The 22,487-nt window shown below is 50.9% G+C and overlaps 1 protein-coding gene and 1 long non-coding RNA gene across 2 annotated transcripts in view; both read left to right on the forward strand.

The window, feature by feature from the left end:
* Positions 1-1,966: 1,966 nt before the first annotated feature.
* Positions 1,967-11,118, forward strand: LOC135324124 (uncharacterized). The gene is made up of 2 exons (XR_010385476.1): positions 1,967-4,478; positions 4,598-11,118. It is a non-coding gene; the product is annotated as an uncharacterized LOC135324124 (long non-coding RNA).
* A 1,772-nt stretch (positions 11,119-12,890) lies between these two features.
* LOC112994486 (mitogen-activated protein kinase 4) overlaps positions 12,891-22,487 on the forward strand; it is a 70,946-nt gene continuing 61,349 nt past the window's right edge. The window contains exon 1 of the mRNA XM_064499825.1: positions 12,891-12,971. The gene's annotated coding sequence lies outside the window, so the exon portion shown is untranslated. The remainder of the gene's footprint in view (positions 12,972-22,487) is intronic.

Consider the following 22,487-nt stretch of genomic DNA (forward strand, 5'->3'; position numbering starts at 1 on the left):
GGAAGGACATATGATTTCTTAATTCTGTCCCCTTTGGGATGTGACTCAATCCCTGCTTTCACACCTGTTGCCTTCTGTGCCCATGGACGCAGTGGGAACTGTAAGGGAAAGAAGAAACAGTTGATGAATATGCATTGGGTGAGCAAATTTACCTCTTGAACCTTGTCTAGACAAAATAAGGGACCTAATGTTGGAGACAGTCTGATATGATGTGGTAAATGCCTTGGGCAGAGGCAAGAAGAAACCTGCTAAACTTGGCCTTGCTGGTCAGAAATCAGGCTTCATCCTGTTGCCCCGTGGGTGGTGGAAACTTGCCACTGCACAACGCCCGAAGAGCTGCTTTGCACAAGCCTTGCAGGAGCACAACTGATGGACTGCCTGGCCGTGCCACCCAACAGAAGACAGTCACATGCATGGTCCCAGGGGCTTCGGGCTTTGTTCCATCAATGGACCCACGTACACCTCTAAAGTTGAGACAAGCTGTTTTTTAAAAGGTCTTAGTTGCTCTTGCTTTGCTATATTGTTGGTTTAAAAAAAAAAGCATCTTTTTTTTCTTAACTCCTCTTTGAGAGGCACTGATGGAAATAATTATCAGCGGAAATAAATGCTCCAAGCTCTCTTACCCAAGGAGTATTTTATTCAGTGTTTAGCTACGTGTTATTTCAGGAGGCAGCAATTTCCCTGTGTGAGGGCATGTATTCCTTTCCACACTGCTCCCAAGGAGGAATAGCAAACTGGGATTTCATGTCATTCACACTGGATCTTAGCTTATTGCGAGTAATAATGACCAACGCTTGTAAATACCTGTATAAAGGAATTTTAGGTGAATGAGAACTGATATCAAGAACCTTTGACAGAAAAATCTCTGCTTTCTCTGAGTTAAGAAAGGTCTCCTGCAAACACAGTTATATCAAGTGATCCTTTGAAGTGTTGTCTTAATTAAAAAAAGCTTTCCCTAGCATGGTGCATTATGGCTAATAAGACTAAATGCTCTTGATAGACCATATTGATTGCAGTTGCTTGAAAAATAGACAAACCTGCTTTTCTCCCGCTGCCCCCACACAAGCGTGTGTACAAGCTTGCTCTGCTCAGAGGAGTGGCATGTTTTAGTCTGTGCTTAAAACAAGTTACAAAACCATTCAGCTATCTGGAGAGAAGTCTTGTCCTGGGGACCAGTCCTACTTGGCAGCACTATTCCTAATAGGGGGGGGGGAAAAATCCACTCCTTTTTTTACATCTTTAATTTTCATGCTAATAGCGATGCTGGAGGTGCTGGCTGTTCATCAAGCTCTGGCCCGGTAGCTGTAGCCCTGGGGTTTGCGACTACTGGCTTGGTAATATCTTCCATTTCTTTATTCATATCCATTTGGGCCTAATGAGGGCAAAAATTGGGACTGTTAACTGGCAGGCGATTAACGCCCCGTACCCGAGTATCCACGCCACAAAATAAAATTGAGAGAACAGTTGCTTAAGCTGTGAGTCCTAAAAAAAAATTTGCTAGTTGTTAAAAATAAAAAAAATCCTAACCCTCATCTGAATTTTTCTTCCATCTTTGTTCTTGGGACTTGCAAGCTCCTTGGTGCCAGGACTCTATTCTGTTCCCTGATGTACAACTATTATGAGTGCACAAAAAGAAGGTAGCCTTTCGGTTCCAGCTGCAGGATGCATTGCTTCAAAAACCAAAGGGATTTAAATAGGAAAGCAGGAAACTTTGATTCAAATAATCCATTTTTAATCCACTTTAGCATTTATAGGGGTTTTTTTTTCCCTTGAGCACTGATTCTTAATAGATGAGACCCATTAAGGCATGTTGACTGCAACTAAAAATGAGAATTATGCTAAATTTGGAGGGGTTTTTGTGCAGTAACTAGGTGAATATGTATTTAATCGGAATTCAATGGAATTCAATGGTGCTTACCAAAGTGCAAAAACTAAAAGGTGCCTTCTTATTTGATGGTTGGTTTTTTGTTTTTTGTTTTTTTTTTTTTTTTAACCTTAACCTGTTTTAAACTGCCTTTTCCTGGGAACTGGGATGCAATTAAAATGTAGAAAGGCTTATTTAAATGAAACTACTTTAAATATGCTGATTTTTTTTTTTTAAGTAAAAGCAGAAGCACTTTTATGCATAGAGACAGAAAAATGGAACAAGTTGGTTATTACACGTGGCCTTCACTTAATCCTGTTTTACTTAAACCTAAATCATTTTGTGAACTTGAGCTGTTTGGTCTCTCCTGGTAATATCTTAAAGCTGGTTTGTGGTCAGAAAAAGTCTCATGGATTGATCCATTCTGAAATTTGTTTTCTTTTTTTTGACTTACAAGGGGAATTTGTCCAGGAGCGATGCTCGGCCTCCGGTCCTGTGCAGCTCTTCACGCTGGCTAGCCTCGTCTCCGTGACACTGATGCAGCTTCTCTCGCCATGAGCTGAGCAGCGGCATTTCAATTATGAGCTAATATTTCATATTTGATATCTATGCAGCAACTCGCAGAGCTAAATAATTGAACTTCCCTATGGCCCAAGCAGGCCAGGAGTCAGACGAGCTTCTTCAGACGTGAGCTCTGCCGGCTTAAAAGATTTGCCGGCACAACGGTTGCTACCTGCGCGTCCCTTCCGTAGCAGAAACCACAGTGCTAATCAATAACAGCTCAGCCGTGGCTGGGTAGATCACATTAACCTTTGGGAATTGCACCGAGGTTTCTTTTCTGTGAAGCCTTTCATTTTCAAAGTAGAAAAACGTCTCATTCGTGGCAGTGAACAGACCCGCAGTTTGCTCCCAGCTGGTCCATTAGGGGAAGACAGCCCTGAGTAAGCATGACTTCTGGAGTCAGTTGTGTCAGAGACTTGTTGAAACTATTCAAATATTTGTTTAAATAGTCTATTTTCCTCCAAATGTTGATCCAGGCGGTGGAAATAAGCTGGCCTGCTTTATTTTCTGGCTGCTGTTTGTTTGCACGATGCTGTCACGTCGGGTGTCAGCGTTTGCCGAGGGGGTTTCCAAAGGCAGATGTAGCGTCTTCAGCCCCACCGAAGCCCCTCAGCGAGCTGCTAGGGGAGGTTAGGGCGACTTGCTGCAGTTGTGTGACACCCGCTGTGCGCGTTCACTCTTTTCTGTCCAGTTTCTTGTTGCTCAGGCCAGCGAGAGCCCAAAACTTTGTGGTGAACTTGAGGCCCCTTAATGGTGGGTTCAAGTTTACCATTTTGGAGCTTGATTTCTGTAACTTCTCATAGGGAACTGAGACAAAAAGCAGTCTTACAGCAAAGAAATTTTAGAGCTGTTATTAAGAAAATCTCTGAGGGAGGATGATGAAGCACAGAAAGATACTACGGAGGGACGATGCACAACTCGTACTGGAGGCTTTTGAGAGCTGGCTGGAAACCTGAGCTAGGTTGTACCAATCCAGTAACGGGGCAAGAATCTGGACCAAGGCCTCAAAGAAATCATCCTTTCAGTCCTATAACTTTACGCATCTGCCAGCTCGGTCCAACGCTGCTTTGAATTGGTTTGTTCTCTCAGCTGCAGGCTCGGCAGCGACGACCGTCAGGATGTCCTGCCCCTCCATCGGCAAGATCTTCCCAGGAATAACTGCAAAGGCAAAAGCCCCCTTCACCTTTGCCATCTGCCTCTTTTCTGTGTGATCCAGTTGGTGGTTGTCTTGATGGTGAGAATGACTCACAAGTATGTAATTGCAAGACAAATATTTAATTAAGAGCGATTTCATCGCTAGTCTCTTATCTGCTTCTGCCTGGAAACAGCGTGGGTATGTTGGTAGTCTCAGCAGCCTGGATCAGGGCCCTGATGACCCAATTCTGCACCATTTCTGAAAGCAAGGGAGTAAACTAAACAAAAATAATACCGGGAGCCTGCTGGCTCCAGTTCCCCATTGCTTCCACGCGAGCGGGCACTCACGCATGTGCCCGCCTCTCCTGGCTGTTGGTACCATGCTGGGGAGGGGAGCTGTTTGCTTTTGACATCAGTTTGTCACAGAATTCAACTCAAAAGCAAACTTCCCACTTGTAAACTTGTTTTTTTGCTGCCCGTCCGTCCTCAAGCAATGTAATGAATGAATGCAGAGATGACATTTAACCGCAGGTCTAAAATAGTAATATGTTTTTATAAAATTGTGCTGTTGAATAATTTCAGGCATAATTTAAGTCAAAATTACATTTAGAGTTTTCTCTCTCTTTTACTATGCGCAGTAATGTATTTGCAGCATCTTAGAGGGCTTTTAAAACCCCTCAAATGTGGTGCTAAGGCTCGTTGTTTAAATGTGTCTGGGTAAAGAGGCTGTAAATTGTTGGCTCGTTCAGCCTCCCAGGAAAACTAGGCAATGGGAGTGCAACGCGGACTGCTTGGTGGCCCCGTAACCTGCCTTCATGTGGGGAATAGCTTCAAAAAAATGCATCCTACCATCGCTCCGAACTGATCCCGGCGCCTGTGACAGAGTTGGCTCGCTGCATTATAAACGTAGGCTGTCAAGGTAATTTAAATACTTTTCCCTGGGGGAAATCAGAGTGATTTTTAATAGAGCTTTTTAATTAATGTGCTGCCTGCTACAAGCTGGATATATGTTTATTTGGCTTTTTCTTTTCTTTGCAGCATCATTTTCTTCCAGTTGCCGCTTGGCTGCTGAAGGAGAGGGCGGCTCCGGGGCAAGGCCAGGGGCCCGCAACAGGCTGCAACCCACCGGCGCCGGGAGCCGAGGATGCGGTAATGCGCTAACGTTAGCCCGTGTTATCCTAACGATCCTTGTTTGCAGGCAGGACGCTGCCTACGGTTCTCGCGTGCGGTGTTTCTGCCACGTCCAGCCTCCGCGGGTGCAGCCGGGGCCGGCATGATGCTGCGGCGCTCGGTGCCCAGCTCTCCTGCTGATCCCCTCGCGTCCGCTTCTCCCAGCAGCTGCAAAATTTGGGGGTTTGCTGGGAACTTTTCAGCGTTTCTTTGAGTGGATGATGAAGCGGGTGATGAGGCAGAACGAGAGCAATTTCACTGCTTCTTTAAAATCCCGAGAATGACGAAATGGGCCCCTTTCCCATGCGAAGGTTAACGGCGCCGAGGTGCTTTGGCTGTGTAATCATCTTGGGCCGCGCGCTCGCGGGATCAAGCGGTGTTTCCTCTTGCCTTGGGAAGGGCTGAGCTCTCCATCAGGCACTTAATTTGCAACAGCTCGCCCGAGCTCCCCGGCCCCAAATTATCACCGATGACTTGAAGTTACCAATATTTTGCGCTGCAGTGAGAACCGCAAGACCCTCATGAGTCTCTCGGGCTTGTTAGCATTAATGCTTAAAGTGTTTCATCAGCACGGATTAGTATTATTATCCCTACTTTACAAACGGAAAACGAATCGTCATGGTATCAAATCACTTCCCTCAGGCCTCACACTGAGCGGAGGGTAGACGTAGCAATGCAAACCAAAGTGCTTTCTCTGTGATTCCTGGCTTTTCCCCGCGACAGGGAGACTTTTCCTGATTAAGGTTGACCGAGGCTCTTGGAAAGCCGCAGGAAGCTTTCGTTAGGCAACATCGCTACTGCAACATACTCCAAAGCACGGAAAAAAATGGGAAACGGCACTTTTCCAGTCGGCCACTTGAGCTGCTCCCTGCTTTCCAGTCGCTTGCAGATGTCGCTGCAGGAGCCTTTCCCGTGTCCCGAACAGCTGCGTGCAGCTGGGTGTCACTCACCTGCAGGTCAGATGCGCTCCCTTTCCCCCTCCTTTCGCTTGTTGTCAGCCCTGTATCCGTGTTACTTATTAACCTCGGGAAGCTCACCTGGAAATACGGAGTATGTGGGAGAGGGTCTCCCAAATGAGGCTTGTTTTGCTGGAAGAGCTTGCGGGGCTCTTGAGCGCGCCAAGCCCAGTTCGCCCCGTGCACCCCCAGCACAACCTGCCGGGCTCGCGGGCTCTCTGGAAGCGGCCACGTGGCAGGCGGGAGAACTGGGTGTTTCTCAAATCCTGCCTGGGGTTCCTGGCTCTAAGCAGGAGAAAACCCAGCAGAGCACCCTTTGGTTTAGCAGCTGAAAACATACGATATGGAGGTGTCAGGGAACACAAATCTGCCGTGTCTAGAGAGCCGTTTTCGAGAGCGGATCAAGCTTAAATGCAGTTCTTCGAAGGTGCTTCGGAGTCGTGGTTAATAATATTGGTAAGTGCTCATGGCTTTCGTGAAGGATCATTTTCACTCTGAGGGAAATAAGCTGCTTAGGGCTGCTGAAATTATGCTGGGATGGTCCCTAGTAGTTGGAGCAGCCCGAATGGCTCCAGCGAAAGTCCAAAGCGTCTCCTCCCTGTTGGCCACCCAGCCTCACACGGGGACTGGGGACCCCAGATTCTTCCCCGGCCCAATTTCATGTGTTACTCAGCCAGGTGAGATCATTTTGGGAGCAGCCACATCCCTCCTATCCGCAAGAACGTCCTGGTGTTCAACCAGGCCCTTTACATCTGCTGGAGGCCACGTGCTCATCGCCGACCCAAAGTCTCCTTGTAGGTGTGGGAGAAGGAGAATGTCGCCAACAGAAAACTAATCGCAGTCTCATTTTTTTCCCCTTCTAGCTATTTTTAAGCAATAAGGAGAGCAGGGTAACCTTTGAGTTAACCTTTAACGGCGTTCTGCCTCTGAATGAAAGGTGCGATCACACGTCTTGGCAAAGCATTCATCCCCCAGAGGGGAATTAGGTTTGCCTGTTCAGTGCAGCAGTGCCAGCTGCAAGCGCCCCGCGCGGAGGGTTTTTTTCCAAAGGAGCCACGTAGGTGGTGCATCATAACTTATTCATGGTTTCTCAGAGAAGATGCAGGCCAGTGAATCCCGAAAGGCCAGAACGAGGGCGCGTAAGAGTCTAACCTTCCATTAACTAAAAAGCAATTTCATTTGCAGTCTGAATCCGAGCGGAGCTCTTGGTGGGGCAGCTCTGCAATTCTGGTGCTTGCTCAGCGCTGTGCCTAGACGTTGGTGTAGCAATTCAAGGCTGGGCTGCTTTGTACCAAGCTGCAGCCAACTTTTCTCCTGAGACTGAGGGGGAAAAAATGGGAAAAAAGCTCGCAGAACGTGGGCTTTGCAGAGCTGCGTGGTGTGGATGGTGACTCTGGGCGTCGCAGCCCATCCAAACCATTGAACTGTCTCAACTGTGCTGATGAGACCCACTGCTGCACCCAACTCCCCCCAGCACCAGCCACCAAGGGCCTTTCGTGGCTGTTTTGTCCACTAAACTCTCAATATTCTGATACAAATGCACTTCATAGGCTTCTAGTCCCTTCGTCTCTGTGTTGCTGAGCCGAAGCTCACGCAGCAGCTATCAGAAATCTGTTTCGTATTTTCAAGAGACTTCTCCGTTCTTCTAAATCCTTGATTACTTTGTTCCGGCTGCTCGTGCCATGCCTAATATCACTCAAATAGCTCACTTTCAGGCAAATTATCTTGATTAATGATGGAGCCCAAATACAAAACTCCCCAGCCTATTCAAGCTCTTGTTTTCCATTAGAATAAAACAGTTTTGCTGTGGCCCAGTTTTTGTCTCAGATGTAAAGTGAGAGTCCCTGCTCTTTTCCTGGAGTATGCAACCTCCAGCTAAGTCACACTGCTCCTCAGATGATAAGATGGACAAAATTTTACTGTCTGAGGACTTCAAATCACAGCCTGGCACATCGTACCGATGTTCTCTGGGATCCTCCAGCACCTTCCTCCTCCTCCTCCTCATCTCTGCTGAGCGGAGAAGGTGCTAGCAGGCTCCCTGCCTTTACTGCTTGCCCATTTGCTAACTTGTGTTGGTTTTGCAGGTGATTCTCAGTTGCAGCAGACCCCATGTCATCATCTGAGCCTGTCAAGAACATCTTCTCGGTTTGCTCTGGGAAGGAAGCGCCCAGATGCCTGATCCTCTGTCTTTTCTTGCTTCCACTGACAGCGGTGTTGAGGTTTGACGCTTGCTGCCTTATGTGTCTTCTGCGTGCTATCCTCACTTCCTAGCTGAGATCTCAAGCTGAATTTTTCCTTTAATCTTTCTGAGCGCTACCGTCAGCATTGCCCTTCCTGCGTTGCTCTAATTCCTGCGGTCCTTCTCTGGGCTGCCGCATCGGAGCCCAGATGTATTGCATTTCAGAAACCATCTTCATGATGCAAACCTGGTGTTACACAAAGGAAGGAGCCTTGATGGACACTGCTTGGCCATGGAGCCTCGGTGCGCTCAGTAGCTGCCTGCATCTGCTTGCCAGCAGTGAAAGTCCTTTGGAGGGGAGTTTTCAGTCCATATCATGCAAAAAAAAAAAAAAAAGCGCCCTCTCATCCAGGGGCTGCTGGAGGCCTCAGGAGGGTCTGGCTGGGGCTGGGTCTGGCTGGGGCCGGCTCTGCCTTTCCAAAACGAGCTCTCCGAGCAGCCTCTCTCGCCTGCTTTGCAGGTAACCGAGGTGGCTGATCCCAGGCTGGATTTGCCACACAAGCGGCACAGCGGCATTGCCTGGAGCCAGGGCAGCAGATGGGAGGATGAGTGAAGGGTTTCACTTGCTTCCCCTCTCCACTCTCATCTGTGGAGCTTTTCTGCTTTGCCGGAGCTCAGCCGGAGGCTTGGCGCGAGGAGCGCCTGCCGCTGCATCCCCCTGCCTGTCTTGGGGACTAGAAACTCCCTTAGAAAACTGCCTTTTTTTATGAGAAGTAGCGCTGCTGTATTTTCACCCGGCGCTGCTAGGGGACATGGCTGGTTTTCATCCACGCAGCAATCTGTTCCAGAGTTAACCTGCGATGGAGGCGAGCTGCCTGCCCTCGGCGGTGGCAGCCGAGATGCTGCCAGCCAGCGCTTGCCTCCTCCTTGAAGCTGCTGCCGCAGCTATTTGGACAGACCGATGGCCATTTTCTCTAGCGACCAGACTGTGGCAATGGCCAGCTTCAGGCAGAGGTACAGCAATTGCAGTTTTGAAGCAGTTGTCTCAGACGATCCATCCCCCATTTGTTAGCGGTCCTGCAAGCTGTAAAGTTGTACAGTTGGCATCACTTCCAAAACACCTTTTTAAGCCTTAAAAAAAAAAAAAAAAAAAAAAAAATCAGAGTTAGAATGGTAATGCAGGTAAATGGCCATTCTTGGGGGAAAAAAACAAGCAATCCTTGCTTTGCACTTGGCTTCGGCTCTTTCTCACATTAAAGTATTCCCGGGAAATGCTTGCGAAGGGCTGCGTGCTCTGTCGGAGCAGCTCCTCTCAGAGGCGATAGCCGCCTTCCCCCAACCACAGCGCTTAGGGTCATTTCAGAACCGAACTTGCACATGTTCAAACAGCGCTTTCATGATCATCCATCAAGGCCGCTGTCCTCACCCTGTCTGCCAGCCACGCGCCGCAGCCATGCAAAGCCGGCCCTCCTAATTGGTACCTCCGGGAAGCTGCTCCCACTCTGAAGTATGCTCTGCTTTAATTAATTGGTAGAATAAGCTGTTAATAGGCAGACCTTGACAAACTCTCCTTTTTATTAGCCCTCTGCTTTCCACGCTTCTCCCATGTAATCTGGAGCGACGCTTTCTGGACATCGGTGAAGGAGATGGTCCGGGTGCGTGTTTCCTGCAGGCTCAGTCCTGCAAAGGAGCAAGAACAGCAGGGCAAAAAGCTTAAATGCTGGTGCAAGTGCGTGAGCTGTTCCCGGGATAACGCCGCTGCTGGGAGCCAAGGCTCGTTCAAACTGCTGCAAGGGATCTGCACCAGCGGGCCACAAACTGCTGGTTTGAGGTCTCATTAATTAACCCGGTCGTGGGCTGGCCTCGGCAAGTGGGGGACGGCAGCGTCAAAGGAGAAACAGCTGCTTCTGGAAAGAAAAACATGGTGATTTCCCTTCTTACGGCTGGATTTCTCGGCTACGGATGTGGACGCTTGGAGAAACCCAGCCGGCAGCCGGCTGTGTCCACAGCCTTCCCTCCCTCGTCCGCTCCAGCAGCCTGGGAGACTCACGCTCCCGAAAGGCTGGTTTTACTTGGCGTAAAAAGTAATAGCAGGCTGCGGAAGACGGTAAAAGCGTAGGCGTGCGAAGAGCGATCGCTCTAGCAGTGAAACCCCCTGTACCGGGGAAGTTGTGACAAGTTGCTTCCCAGGGATTTACAAAGGTGGCTGCCTACGACATGAAAAAGGCTTCATTTCCTTTTTTTCTTTGCTTTGGCAGTTTTAGGTCGGTTTAATAAGACAGAGCAGGAAAAAAAGGAAACCTTGAAAGAAGCTGATGCCAAATTGATGACAGTTTGGGAAATCAAAAGCTTTGCTGCTGAATATCTTTGCTCCTGATCTGAACGCAGGAGCAGGCTGAACTGCTTCACAGACGCCCCGCTCGGCCGCGTTATCCAGCCCCGCATTCACTGCAGCTCCTCAGCGTCTCAGACCTTTCTTCCTCCATCTAGTTTTCCATCCTTCACAGAGGAGCTGGATGCACCATGCTGCCCTGGAGACCCCTCCCAGGGGGTTTCCTCACGGGGCCGAGGCTGGGAGGATGCAGCGGAGAATTAACACTGCTCCAGCTGCACATAAAGCTGCTGGGGAGAAAACCACTTACTCTAAAAGACGGACGGGATGCAGATCCTGGGCTGCCCCGTGTCAGAGCCAGACGGGACGTGGCTGCTTCCTTCCCTCGTCCCCACGCCTGAGAGCCGGGTTGCAGAGCCTGGAGCAGCCCATAGAGGACAACCTGCTTCTCCCCAGGCTGCTTTTCTCTCCTCTCCTCGGCAGAGGTCTGCGAGGCTGCAGGTCCTGCTCTGCACCAGGGCCTTGAGACCGCTTCGCCCAACATCGAGGAGCTGCATGAAGATTTCAGCATCCAGGTAGCCTTTCCCTCTCAAGTCTGGCATTATTTCCACTGAGTCCCGAATATTAGCTGGAGCTGAGCCTATTCTTTCTGACACAAACAACTTGATGAGCACCGAATTTGTGCTGGAAACACGAAGCCAGATTCAGCCTGGATGGGCTGGGTCCAAGCACGAGGAGGGACGTAGCCGTCGGGTGGGACGAGCATGGGAGACGTGGGGGACAGCGGGTCTCCAGCTCGCCGGAGCACAGCTCTTGCTTGACTCGCAGGCTTTTGTAGGCACCTACGTGCCGGCATCCGACTCCTCCTTGGCTAGACCATGTTTATCTACAATAAACCGGAATCAAGCAAGGAAGAACCGAATCTAGGCTTTTTTGTTGCGTGTCGTCACGTGGAGCGTGGGAAATGCTCGTGCTCGGTTCCCTGGGACCAAAACCTGCCTGCTGGCCCCGGCCTCGTATTAGCAAAGCGGTAAAAATTTTCCGTGATCGCTAGGTTTGCTGCGGAGCCCTGCGAGCAGGCGCGGGGCCTCAGCAGGTGAATCTGAGCCGGTTTGGCTGCTCTTTCTCTTCTTTTTCTTCATACGAACAAGTGTGTGAGCCTCTAAGAAATGCCCGTGCTAAGCACTGCGCCTCTTAGTAGTTGAAGGGGAAAAAAAGCATATGCATTATTAAATGGCATGTTTTTTTCCTCCCCCAGCCAAACCAGTGTGTGCTGCACTGCATCTAGAAATATAAACTGACCTTTACAAAGGCAAACTTAGTTTGAATAGGAACCGCGGACATGGGGGAATAGTTCTGGCCTAAACGTTAATCAGTCGCTCCTTTTTTGGTAGTTTTGTATGTCATTTTTTCTGCATGAAAGGTTAGGAAGTCAAAGAGGGTTTTAAAATATTTTATACCGCCCATTTCTTTTTCGGGCCTTTGTTTGGACAGCTCTTCACTGAATAAATTCTCGTTTTTAGGAGCTGCTTGCAGCAAGTTAGCACCCGGATTTCTGGGTAACTGTGGGGCTGCTCAGCTTGGCTGAAACCCCGTGGTTTGGGTTTGCCAGCTCCATTTGGGCAGAGAAAGCGGCATTTTGGGCTAGCAGCAGGTGTATTTGCTATTTATGACTGCCTCTGAATTGCACAGAGCCAGTCCAGACACCGATGCCTCTAGCTTATATCAGCCTGGTGTAATAAACTGCTCAAACGCACGCCTACTCTTTGGCACTGCTCCTGCAAAAAATGAGCCCCAAAATGGGCTTGGGATGGACCGGGGGGTCTGTCCTGCGATTCCCCTCCCTGCGAAAAGCCCGTCTCGGCAGGACGCCCGTGCCCCGAGAGCCGTGGGCTTGTCTGCGCCGCGGCGGACGCGAGCTCCTCGCCGAGGGCTGGGGTTTATTTACTGGGGATCAATTTATTTCCTTTTCAGCTTAAAATGCAAAAAGCATGTGAGTAATAGCAACATAATTTGTAACCTGCTGATTAATAATACAGCTGACAGGATGAAATTGGGCCGCCTGCTAAAAGTGCTGAAGAAAGCTAAAATTTGGCGAACAGCGTGTATGTTCGGGGTAGGCAGCCTGTAGCCTAGAGACAAGACGAGGGTGTCTAGGAAAGAAACACTTTTTTTCGCATACAAAATCTGATGTTAAATCCAAGGAGCCAGCTGGGTTTGCCCTACCCCCGGTACCACCTCCCATCCTTGGTGATGCTCAAGACTCGCCTGGGAGGTCGTTCCTGCTCCGGGAGGTTTTAATAACTATTTCAGTGTTTCTAGCACTTGTCCCTATCTCTGTGTTTTTTTGCCCCTTGTGTTCCTGGGTATAAGCCCGATTTCGGTAGCTTGCTGCCCGTGGGTAGCGGGGGGGGGGACATTCATTTTTACTCAAACAGGGGAACGGTCTGTTGTGGGGTACTGAACCCCCAAAACCGGCTCAGGCAGCTCCATCTCCTGCGTGCTTCCCCTGCAGCCGCAGTCACCGGGCCGTTTTCGAGTTGTCCCCGCTGCCTCCCCCGCACGGGACGAGGCGGCACCGGCTGCGCGGCCATCGCCTCCCCTCGCCTCAGGCGGCGCCGCGCCCCTCCCCCTCCCGCGGCAGGTGGCCCCCGCGCGGCGGCGGTTGAACGGCCGGTGCGTGACGTCACGCGGCGGGGGCGGGGCGCGGTGCCGGTGCGGCGCGCGGTGCCGGGCCGGGCCATGGCAGAGCGGGCGGCGGCGGCGGCGGCTCCGGTAAGTGCGTGTGTGTCCTGCCCCCCCCCCCCCCCCCGCCTCCGGGTGCGGCCGCGCTTCCCCGGGGCCGGCGGGGGGCGAGCGGCCGTTGTCCGTTGGCGCTGGGCGGCCGTGCCGCTTCCCTGCCCCCTGCTTCGCAGCCGCCCCCCGCCTCGGCGCGGCGCTTCATCCGGCGCGGCGGCGCCTTCAGCCCCTTCTCGCCGTCTCCCTCCTGCCGCGGCCACGCGATGCTCTCCCGAGCTGCGCCCATCACCACCATCACCCTCACCATCATCGTTACCGGTTTGTCGCTCGTCGCGCTGGTGTTTTCCGAGGCGCCTCGGCGACGGGGCCTCCCCCGCACGCCGGAGCCCCCTGCCCCGCTCCGGGAGCTGCTGCTGGGGCGTCCCGCCGCCGCTGCGGCCCGGGGAGCGTGGTGCCGCTCCGTGTCACCCTGCGGGCTGGAGCCGGCGTGTTGTCCTTCTCCTGGAGCTCACCGCGGCTCTTCTGGGGGGGAATCTCGTCGCTGCGGCGATGCCCGTTGGAGAGCGGGGGGAAAGGCGCTGGGTGCCCGCTGCCGTGCAGGACGCGTGGCCCGAAGGCCGTGGAGGTGTGCCTGCGTGTGGGGAGGTCGTCGGCTGGCACCTACCTCCTGCCTCTTCGCCACGCGCCAGCCGTGTCGCTCCGTGGCGTCAAAGCCCGTTTTCCTCAGGGCACCTCACCAGTGGCCAAAAACGTTGTGTTGTAGTTTGACCACATTTTTAGCTGTGTGAATACGTTCCCCGCAAGGAGCAAAGCGTGAACGACTGACCCACCACGAGGTTCGCCAACACCCCTCTGCCCCATAGCCCTAGAGACACCTAGACTGCCCCAGCTACAGGTGGAAATGCCCAAGGTGGGGTTCAGGCAGGCGTTCCTGCCTTTAGGACCCGCATGGTGCTCGTTATGGACTGCTTTGTGCTTTCTTCTCGTCGGGGTTGCTGCTGCCTCCTTGCACCGCTCTGTGAAGTGGCTGCTTCTGCAGCAGCGGTTCATGCATCAGGGGCTCCTCGGGTGCCTCGCCTGCGTCCGCGCCTCGTGATTTACCAGCTTCTCCTTGAGCATGAGGATTTTCTAGAGGGAAGTGATACAGTCCTGAGGGTGTTGTGAAATGGTGTGTTTGACAGACTTGAGAGAGTTTTATCTGGGGCTTTGGTGAGGTGGCTTTGCTGTGAGGGTGCTTGCTCTGCCCCTGCATGCTTTTTCCAATGCTGGTTAGAAACTGGACCTGCAGAAGAGCAGCTATGAGCCTGCTGAGGAGAAGTGCTGTTTCGGAAAAGGTCCCTAAAATTATAGAGAAGGAGTTAATGCAGCAGTTTCCATCTCACGTAACCCTTTTCAGTGCTACTGCCACGGAAATTGGAGATAATTCCACTTCGACCATCCAGCGGGACTAGCAGCATGCTCAGCCTGGCTTGAAACAGCACCCGTGATGGTATTGCTGGTCCTGCCCCGGCACGTGTCCTGCTGGTGTTTCCCCAAACTCGCCCCCCGTCCTGGCTTGTCTCGTTCCTTCAAGCCATCCCTCCTGGTGCCAGCTGCAAGTCCCCTTCTCTGCTCCTGGGTGCCTCTGCCCTCTGGCATGTCACGCCGGAGCCGCTGGCTCCGTCCCTTCTCTAGCACAAATGGCCTGGTTAGCCTTGCAGGCTGCCTCGGACGTGGCTCGTCCGCGGTGGATGAGAGGCAGAGCTGCGGTGAGCTGCCCTGGAGGGTTACGGGGTTGACGTGACGGGGGGAACGGTGAGCGGTCGGCAACGGAGCTGCTCCGGGGTGATCCCTCGGCTGTGCCACCCGGGCTCCTGGGCAGCTTTGTAGCTGGGAATGCAGCTGAGCTTATCTTTTGTTTATTTATGTATTTATTCCTTCTTTTTTTCTAGTGGACTCTGGTGAAAGAAGAGACTTAGTTGGCAGTGGGCTCGTGGGGAGACGGACATAGCTGTAAGCTTGGTATGATAGCTCTGATTTTCTTGTAAGCGGTGTAATAACTGAAGAATAGTGTGGGTGGGCACCTGGAGGCATGAATGACTTTTCTGGAGACTTCAATCTTTGTAATCATGTTTTTAAAACATGTGAGATACCTGCAGCTTTGGTTTATTGCCGGGGAAACCAAATAAATAACCATTCCTTTCTCTCTGGTTTTACACCTACTTCTGGACGGACTCATGTAAATCTGTGGCAGAGCCAGAGTGCCTTCAGCACGGCTCGCTCTGCTCCCCAGCCCTCCTTCCTCGCTGTCGACATGTCTCACACATGCATGCTCACCTCCGTTGCTGCCGGATTGCTGGCTGTGGAAACTGTCCCATCAAATTCCCATCCTTCTCACTCCTCCAGGGTCTTTGGAGCACCGTGCATATGCCTGGGGGTTACAAAATAGCAAGTACGGTGTTGGTGTGTGAATGCTCATCCTGGATCCCTGGGGAGACCCTGCAGGTGCCGATAGCCTGTCACCTCTACCCATGCGTCGGGGCTTGGTGGAAGGAACTGCCGGGGCAGGGGGGCTCCCAAGGCGTCAATTCTGGGGAGACTTTCGAGCTTTAGGAAGTTCTCGATGAATAGAAACTGAGGATTCGCATCTGAAAAAAATCTGCTAAGGCTTTAGAACAGTGCAAGGCAACTGTTCATGTAGCAACACACAACTTCACATTAACCTTTTTTTATGCTGCTTTTTTATAAGAATCTTTATATATAAATATATGTGTGTAGGTGTGTGTATGCATGTATTTATGTGCACATATATATATGCATTTATATACACACATGCACACACTCTTTTTTTACTGGTAGGACCGTTCACAGTTATCTTCATCCAACACAGTTAATGCCCAGGCAGAGACGATATTAGATGCTTTTTTTTGTACCTCAGCTTTGCAAGCAAGAATTTTCTTACCAAGGGGCTGTGGGCCAGCGCAGTCAGTTCAGGTGGGTGTCTGGAGGGGGCAACCTGCTTCTCTCTCCCTTCCTCTCTCTGAGGCAGTCTGTGTTTGTTCTCTGGTTTATTTATTTACTCTTAGCCTGAAATAGATCCTCTGGACCTGAGAGTATGCATTTTGCTCTGTTTGAGAAGACAGGTGGCAAACGTCCAGGCTTTAATGGCATCAAATGTACTTAATGTGAGATAAACATGCTGCGTTTAAGTCAGCACTTAGCTACCGCGCTGGTAGGCACGGCACCTCGGAAAGATTCATCTCTGACTGATGTAGCATGAATCGCAGCTGCGGAAGGACTCGGAGATGAGGCGGCCGATGGGGAGAGGCAGCACCGCGTGCCCTGCAAAGTCAAGCCGCAGCTCTGTAATTGCGCTGCTGTGCCCGGGACGTTAGTATAGCTCCTGCACAAATGTCCCTCCGTGTCTCTTTAGAGCTTGTGTTATGCTCTCATTACTGCTGGAACTTGAACCCGCTGCAAGCCGGATCATTGGAGGTGATAGCAGAGGGATGGGTTGAGTTCTGTGATAAACAGATAAACATTTAATTGCTCTCAGTCTGGGGAGATGGTATCTCATTTCAAGGTTGAACTTACCTAGCTTCAACTTCCCGATGTGGGATATTGTTATGCTGTTTTCACAGAGGTGAATAGTCCGTCCCAATTTCTTGTATGCAGTGATTGAATCACCTCCTAACCTGCTTCTCGGTAGCTTGAATCCTTTGTGTTGCTTTTAACCTCACGCTGAAAGGCTGCTGCTCCACCTGGTATGATTTTCGTGGCTGTCCGTGGAAGTACACCTGGTACGACTGCGTCATCCTCGCCGTCTGGATGCCAGTCTGGATAGCAGTGACCTTGGCAAAGCTGCGTCTTGAGGCAAAATTGCTTTTCTGCTTCCAGCCGCTGTTCTTCCCACCATGCATTCAAGAACCACGTTTTTGGTTCTAGTTTTGCTCCGATGGCATGTGCAGAAGAGAGTTTTATAATCAAAATGTTATGTGTTTTGGAGGAATCTGGGTAAATGCTGTAACAAGGCGGTTGCCTGTGTCATGCAGCACTGTTGCCCTGTCTAAGAAAAACAAATCTTTTAAGCAGACCCAATGCCAGGAAACTCTGCTGACTGATTTAGATTGCACTTTTAGTCTTCAGTTCTTGCAGTTACTTGAAATTACTGTCCTGCTATTTTAGCTGGGATTGACCCCAAGGTTGTCTGCTGCTCCTGGACTTTGGCCTTTAACCCTTTTTGAAGTACTGGGACTATACTAAATTTTCCTATTCCTCACCCATTGGTTTTAAAGTGCTCTACTTTAGCAGATGTTTGACAGATACTGAAATCTGTCACTAGAGGTTTTTAGGACAGGTTATACAAAAGCTGTTGGGAATGTCCTGCTTTTGGACAAAGGGATGCACTGGGTTAATTTTTAGACTGAGTTTCTGTCATCCTCTTCAGTAACTATTGTATCCCATCCTCGGCATCATATAGGCAGCACATAATATAGATCAGTAACTACTGAACATGCCATTGAACATTTTTACATTTTTTTTTAGTATCATCATTTCCAATGTTACTGATGGTTTCTAACAGTGAGGCTAACAGCTAGCTAACTCTCTATTCCTCGTATGTTTAAGAAGCGCCTTACTTCATAATTAATCCCAGTGGCCATTCAGATTTAATGGATTCCTTTAGAGGCCCTCATTAGTCATCCACACTGTTAAATTTCTCTTCAGTGCCTTTTCTTTCTCCTCCTCCTTTTCTGTCATTCAGAAAGATTGTCTTTTCATGGATTTTCCACATCTCGTTTTCACCAGAATTGTTTTTGCCTAACGTCACCCTTACTACCTTTCTGGGCTTGTAACTTTGGGGGTCTTTGGTAGGTGTTTTAAGCAAGTCCTGTACTCTCGGTTACACTGACAGTTGTTTTCAGCTTTAAAAAACTTGCCCTTTTAAATTTAGAAATTGCTATCATTATTTTGGGCTCATTTCTTCTGTGACTAGTACAGAAATGGGAAGGATGTATAACAGAAGAGGACTTTCATTAGAAATGGCAGTTCATTTTGCCTGCCACAGCGGCTTCATCATTGTCATGTAGATCTGCTGCTGCTTTGTATGCGATTGAGACTGAAACGTGAGGTCCTCCATGGCCCTCCTAAAATAGCTGGTCTTGGAAGTGCCAGTGTCTTTTCATCCGAAAGATTTATCAGTGTGTTTATTGGTTTTGTTACTGATTATTCATTAATTGTTTGCATTGTGGTATTTTTATTTGCTTTTCTGGGTTTATGTATGTGATGAACCATGGCAAACTGCCATCCTCCGTATAGGAGTGTAGTTAAACATTGTAGAAGAGAATGAAATCCAACGTTTATGGCCTAAGAACACCCAGCAAATAGTCTTCAAGTGTCTTTCCCACCGCTGGTGAAGAAATCACACACTTAAATTCTCAAAAAGAATTAAAACCGCATTAAGCGCTAAATCTCCTCTTGCTGCCCTGGCGTCTCCATATTCATCTAACCAATCTCTGCACCTTTCAAAACCCAGCAAGTGCGTTTGCCAGGCAGGTGCGATGCTAGCTGACACGGCCCAGGCGTTGCACGGGGAAGTCGCTCCGAGTTTTCCGTGATCTGCGCTAAGGCAAGGTTAAACGGTGATTTGCCCTGGGGGCTTCCCTTGCAAGGATTTACATGAGCCGATTTTAGTTCTGCTGAAAAGTGCCTGAATGACCTTGCTGGAGATCCTTGCCCGTAGGGCCAAGGCAGAAGCAGTAGCACCTTCCCCCCTCTCTCTACCAGCACCTTTCCCTGCCCCGCAGGCTGTAAGGGGATTTAGTGCTGCTTGTTCCTGCAGCACTTTGCATCAGAACTGAGGCTGTCTTTAAAAAGCAGCCGGCGTGGTTGTGCTTGGAACAACCAGCTCAGTTTCTATATTGTACAAAACAGTCATCTCTGTAGGAAGTGGGCCAGCCCACGTCGCTACAGCATCTGAGTGCTGTGTGACTCTTAACATACTTATCCCCAGGATGTTCCTGGGAGGAAGGGAAGGAGTGAGGAAACTCGAGAAAAGCTTCCCAAAGCATTCATGCGAGCATCCCCTGCCCAGTGGCAAGTGGTGTCCAGTTATGTGGTGGGGCGTATGTCCGGTAGGTCACGGGCAGGGATGCTCACATAGCGTCCCGCATCGCTGAGTGTGCAGCTGCTGGGCGGCTGCAGATGCTTTTGCCGAGAGGGTTGGGGAGAGCAGTCCTGCCGTGGGACGTGACATGACGTGACCTGCCCTGTGCCTCCCTGCCTTCTGGTCTTGTATCCTTAGTCTTGCATTTGGTCGTGTGCTCTTAGGGCCTTTGTCACAGGCTGTGACCTGTCTCAGCTAAAAAAAAATTAGCCTCCACTGCCCTAATGCCTTGTCTTACTCCCAGGCTAAGTGATAGGAAACTTTTCAAGTCCACGCGGTTTCCCTGTGAAACGGTTTGGCCATCTCTGGGCTTCCACAGTGTGCGTCAGGATCCCTCTGGGTCCAGAGAAGAGCAACCAGCCCTAAGGCAGTAACCATCGGTGCCCATCTGTGCCCGCTGCCCTGGCTCTGTTTGCAGAAGCCAGTTCTTGGTTACGCCTGACACTACGATGGTGTTAATTACAGGGTAACTGATGCACCTGCAGCAATTAGCTATGTGAGCTAAGAGAAAAAGGCTAATCACATTCTGTGTTTCAGACCCCAAGCTGATTCCTTATGGAGGTGGAGGATTTATTTTCAGTGTATGTAACCTGGCTGAAGTGTGCAGCTTTGTTATTCAGGGCTTCTCAGCTGCCTCTGGAGGCCCAGGATGGAGCAAAGGCTGGAAGGAAGCAGCCGTTTCACCTATACTGGCACAACCTGAGCAGAGGTGGGAGCGGCGGATAGCGGGCAGAGGCCCAGCAGCGAAGCTCAGGTGTACAGAAGCCTATGGCAGCTCCTAGAAGGGGAGTGGGTTTGCATGTTGAAGCCTATCTGTGTTGTGACAGGAGCTGCTGCAATGGAAATCACACGGTGGGTTGCACCAGGTCCTCTCCCAGCAGTGATGCTGTTCGTGTTCCCAGGTCCTCCCTTTCACTTTTGTTGTCATGCTGTTTCCTCTAGAAGAGCCTTTGGATCTTTGGTATTTGGACACTCAGGCCCCCCCTCAAGCTCCCCTCCCCAAATCTCTTCCTCAAGGAAACTGCCAGTCTTCTAAAGACCCGGAGTCAGGTGTTCGTCAGCTAAAAGCCCCTCTCCTTCGTGTGTCTGCCCAGTGGACACTGTGGGACCTGCCAGCTCTTGCCTTGTGAGTGAGGAGTGAGCTTGTGTTTCTCCTTGAGCTGCAGGAGATGAAGTGTCAGTCGGCTGCTGGAGCAAGGCTGCCTTTTTCAGGTAGCAGTATTCTCGCTCCGCTGCGCTCTGTCTGTGCTAGTTTCTCAGGCGACAGCTCTCCTCTGATAACAAATAGCCTAATTCTGCCCTCGCTCACTGCGAGGGGTGTCACAGCTATGTTTCTGCTCGTAAGTGAAGCAGGGCCAGGGCACAGCCCAAGTGCTGGCAGGTGGTTGCCTGCACCATTGCGTTCATAGCAGGAGTTTTGCCTGGACCATCTAGCACCTTTTTGCATGAAGCCTGACCGCGGTCCAAGCCCAGGGACCGTTCCTGGGGAGCAGTTTGGAGGTGGTCACCCTGCTGTAGTGAATAAGAGAGTTCAGCTGGGCGGAGGTGGCTTGTGCTGAGGCAGCTGGTGTAGGTCACGGCCAAAAGAAGGTTCCTGACTCATCTATTTACTAGTCAGATGTTGCCCATATGGCCTGTATCAGCCTGCTGAAAGGCCACATTTTGCAAAGCTCTGCCTGATTTTGCAGCAGTGCCCAGCACCTGCCTGGGTCTGCTCCCCTGTGAGCTGTGATTCTGCTCCAGCTCCTGGGAATGCTGTCCTCGCTTCCGCAGGGTTTAGAGACCAGCTTTCCCCCGACTGCACTTCAGTCGGGCATTTAAATTAAATCAGCCCATTAACGTTACAGTCTCCAGCCAGCAGCGATTGTGCACAGTAGCAGCAGCGGGTTATGTGACTCTCAACCGGAGAAGACGCTGGAGAGTAAAATCCTGGATCCATAGCAAGACCTCTGTTACGGTTAGCGGGGCCTGGCGTCTGCCCCGGACTGCCCACAGACTGGGGTCTGCGAAGGGCAAGCACGGGCTGGCTCTGCGGGGGACGGGTTCAGGATAGTACCCTTCCCCATCTCTTTCTTCTGTGCCTCTGACGCTGCTGCTGCTGCTGGAAGGAGCCGGAGGTGTCCTCAGCTCCCAAACTGCTGCTTTTCTGGCCGAGCATGACCACGTGCTTCTTGGGCCTGGCTGTTTATGTAGGAGAGGAGACAGAACAAAACACAGGCTAGATCGTGCTTACGAGCAGGAGAAAATCATCCCACTTCTGCGACGTAGACAGTGCTGATTTAAGGAGGAATGGCTTGGTTTGATTCACTTGGTACCGTTCTGGGAAAAGCATGTGAATTAGTGGTACGGCAGGTTCATCGCGAGGTGAGAAAACAGACTGCGTGTGCCTCCAAGGAAGTCCCAGGCATCGCTCCGGGCAGTTAATCAGCTTCAGGAGGTTTTCCAGTGTTGGCTGATGCAAAATGCATGCCGTGGAGCATGCGTGTGGGGTGAACCAAGGAGGGCAACGCGAGGGGTGCGTAGGTGACTCTCTCGTGTGGTTGGGTACCCTGGCTTTTTGCTCCTAAGAGACCAGGGAGCAATGTTCTGCTGTTCCCCCGAGCCTGCCGCACGTGCTGGGCACGTGGCTGCTTGGTGTCTGAGCCCCCCAGCTTGGGGACCCCGCGTTAAATCAGCTTGGGCTGCTCCTGAGGGACCTGGCGGGAGGCACCATCCCAAGGCCTTGGGTTGCTGGTGCCAGGCTGCTATAGGTGCTCTCCTCCACGCAGCAGGGTTTAATATTGTCTTATTGCCTCCACAAGCCAGGAGAACAAGGATGTCTGTCTGGCCACAAGAAAGCCTGTGCGTACCTTACTTTCATCTCAGAGAAGCGCTTGAGTTGCGATAGTCGCTTTGAAGTAGACAATTAAGGTTCCGTCTCCACATCAGTTAAATTCCAGGTGTCTTCAGTGAGAAAGGGGTGACGCAGTGACACCTCTCAGGGAATTTTAGGTGTGAGAGGTGCAGGTATCTCTGGAAAAACAGCCTGGCACCGCCAAATCCTCTGTTTGGAGTGGGCCAGCAAACCCATCTTGCAGAGCAGCGGCTTTCCCTGCTCACTCCCCTGGGCTGGCTGAGGGCCAGGGCCCTCGCGGGGAAAGGCCGCGTGGTCCATTAACTCGCCCTGCCGATCTGTCCAGTCCTGTGAAATACGGAAAGTTTTCAGCTGTTACAGAGTGCCTTTGGGTAAAGCTAAATTAAACCCTGGCCTGCTGTGAGAAGGCAGGGCTGAAAATGTAAATGCAAAAATAGGTCCCAGGTACAATGACTTCAAGGACAGAGGGTAGGTGCTGAGCTTTTCAGGATCTGATTCAGCTGGGGCTGGTTCCAATTAAAATGAGATCAAGGAGAAAGGGAAAAAAGTTGTTCCT

This window comes from Dromaius novaehollandiae, chromosome W (genome assembly GCF_036370855.1).
Source record: "Dromaius novaehollandiae isolate bDroNov1 chromosome W, bDroNov1.hap1, whole genome shotgun sequence".
NCBI classification, from domain to species: domain Eukaryota; kingdom Metazoa; phylum Chordata; class Aves; order Casuariiformes; family Dromaiidae; genus Dromaius; species Dromaius novaehollandiae.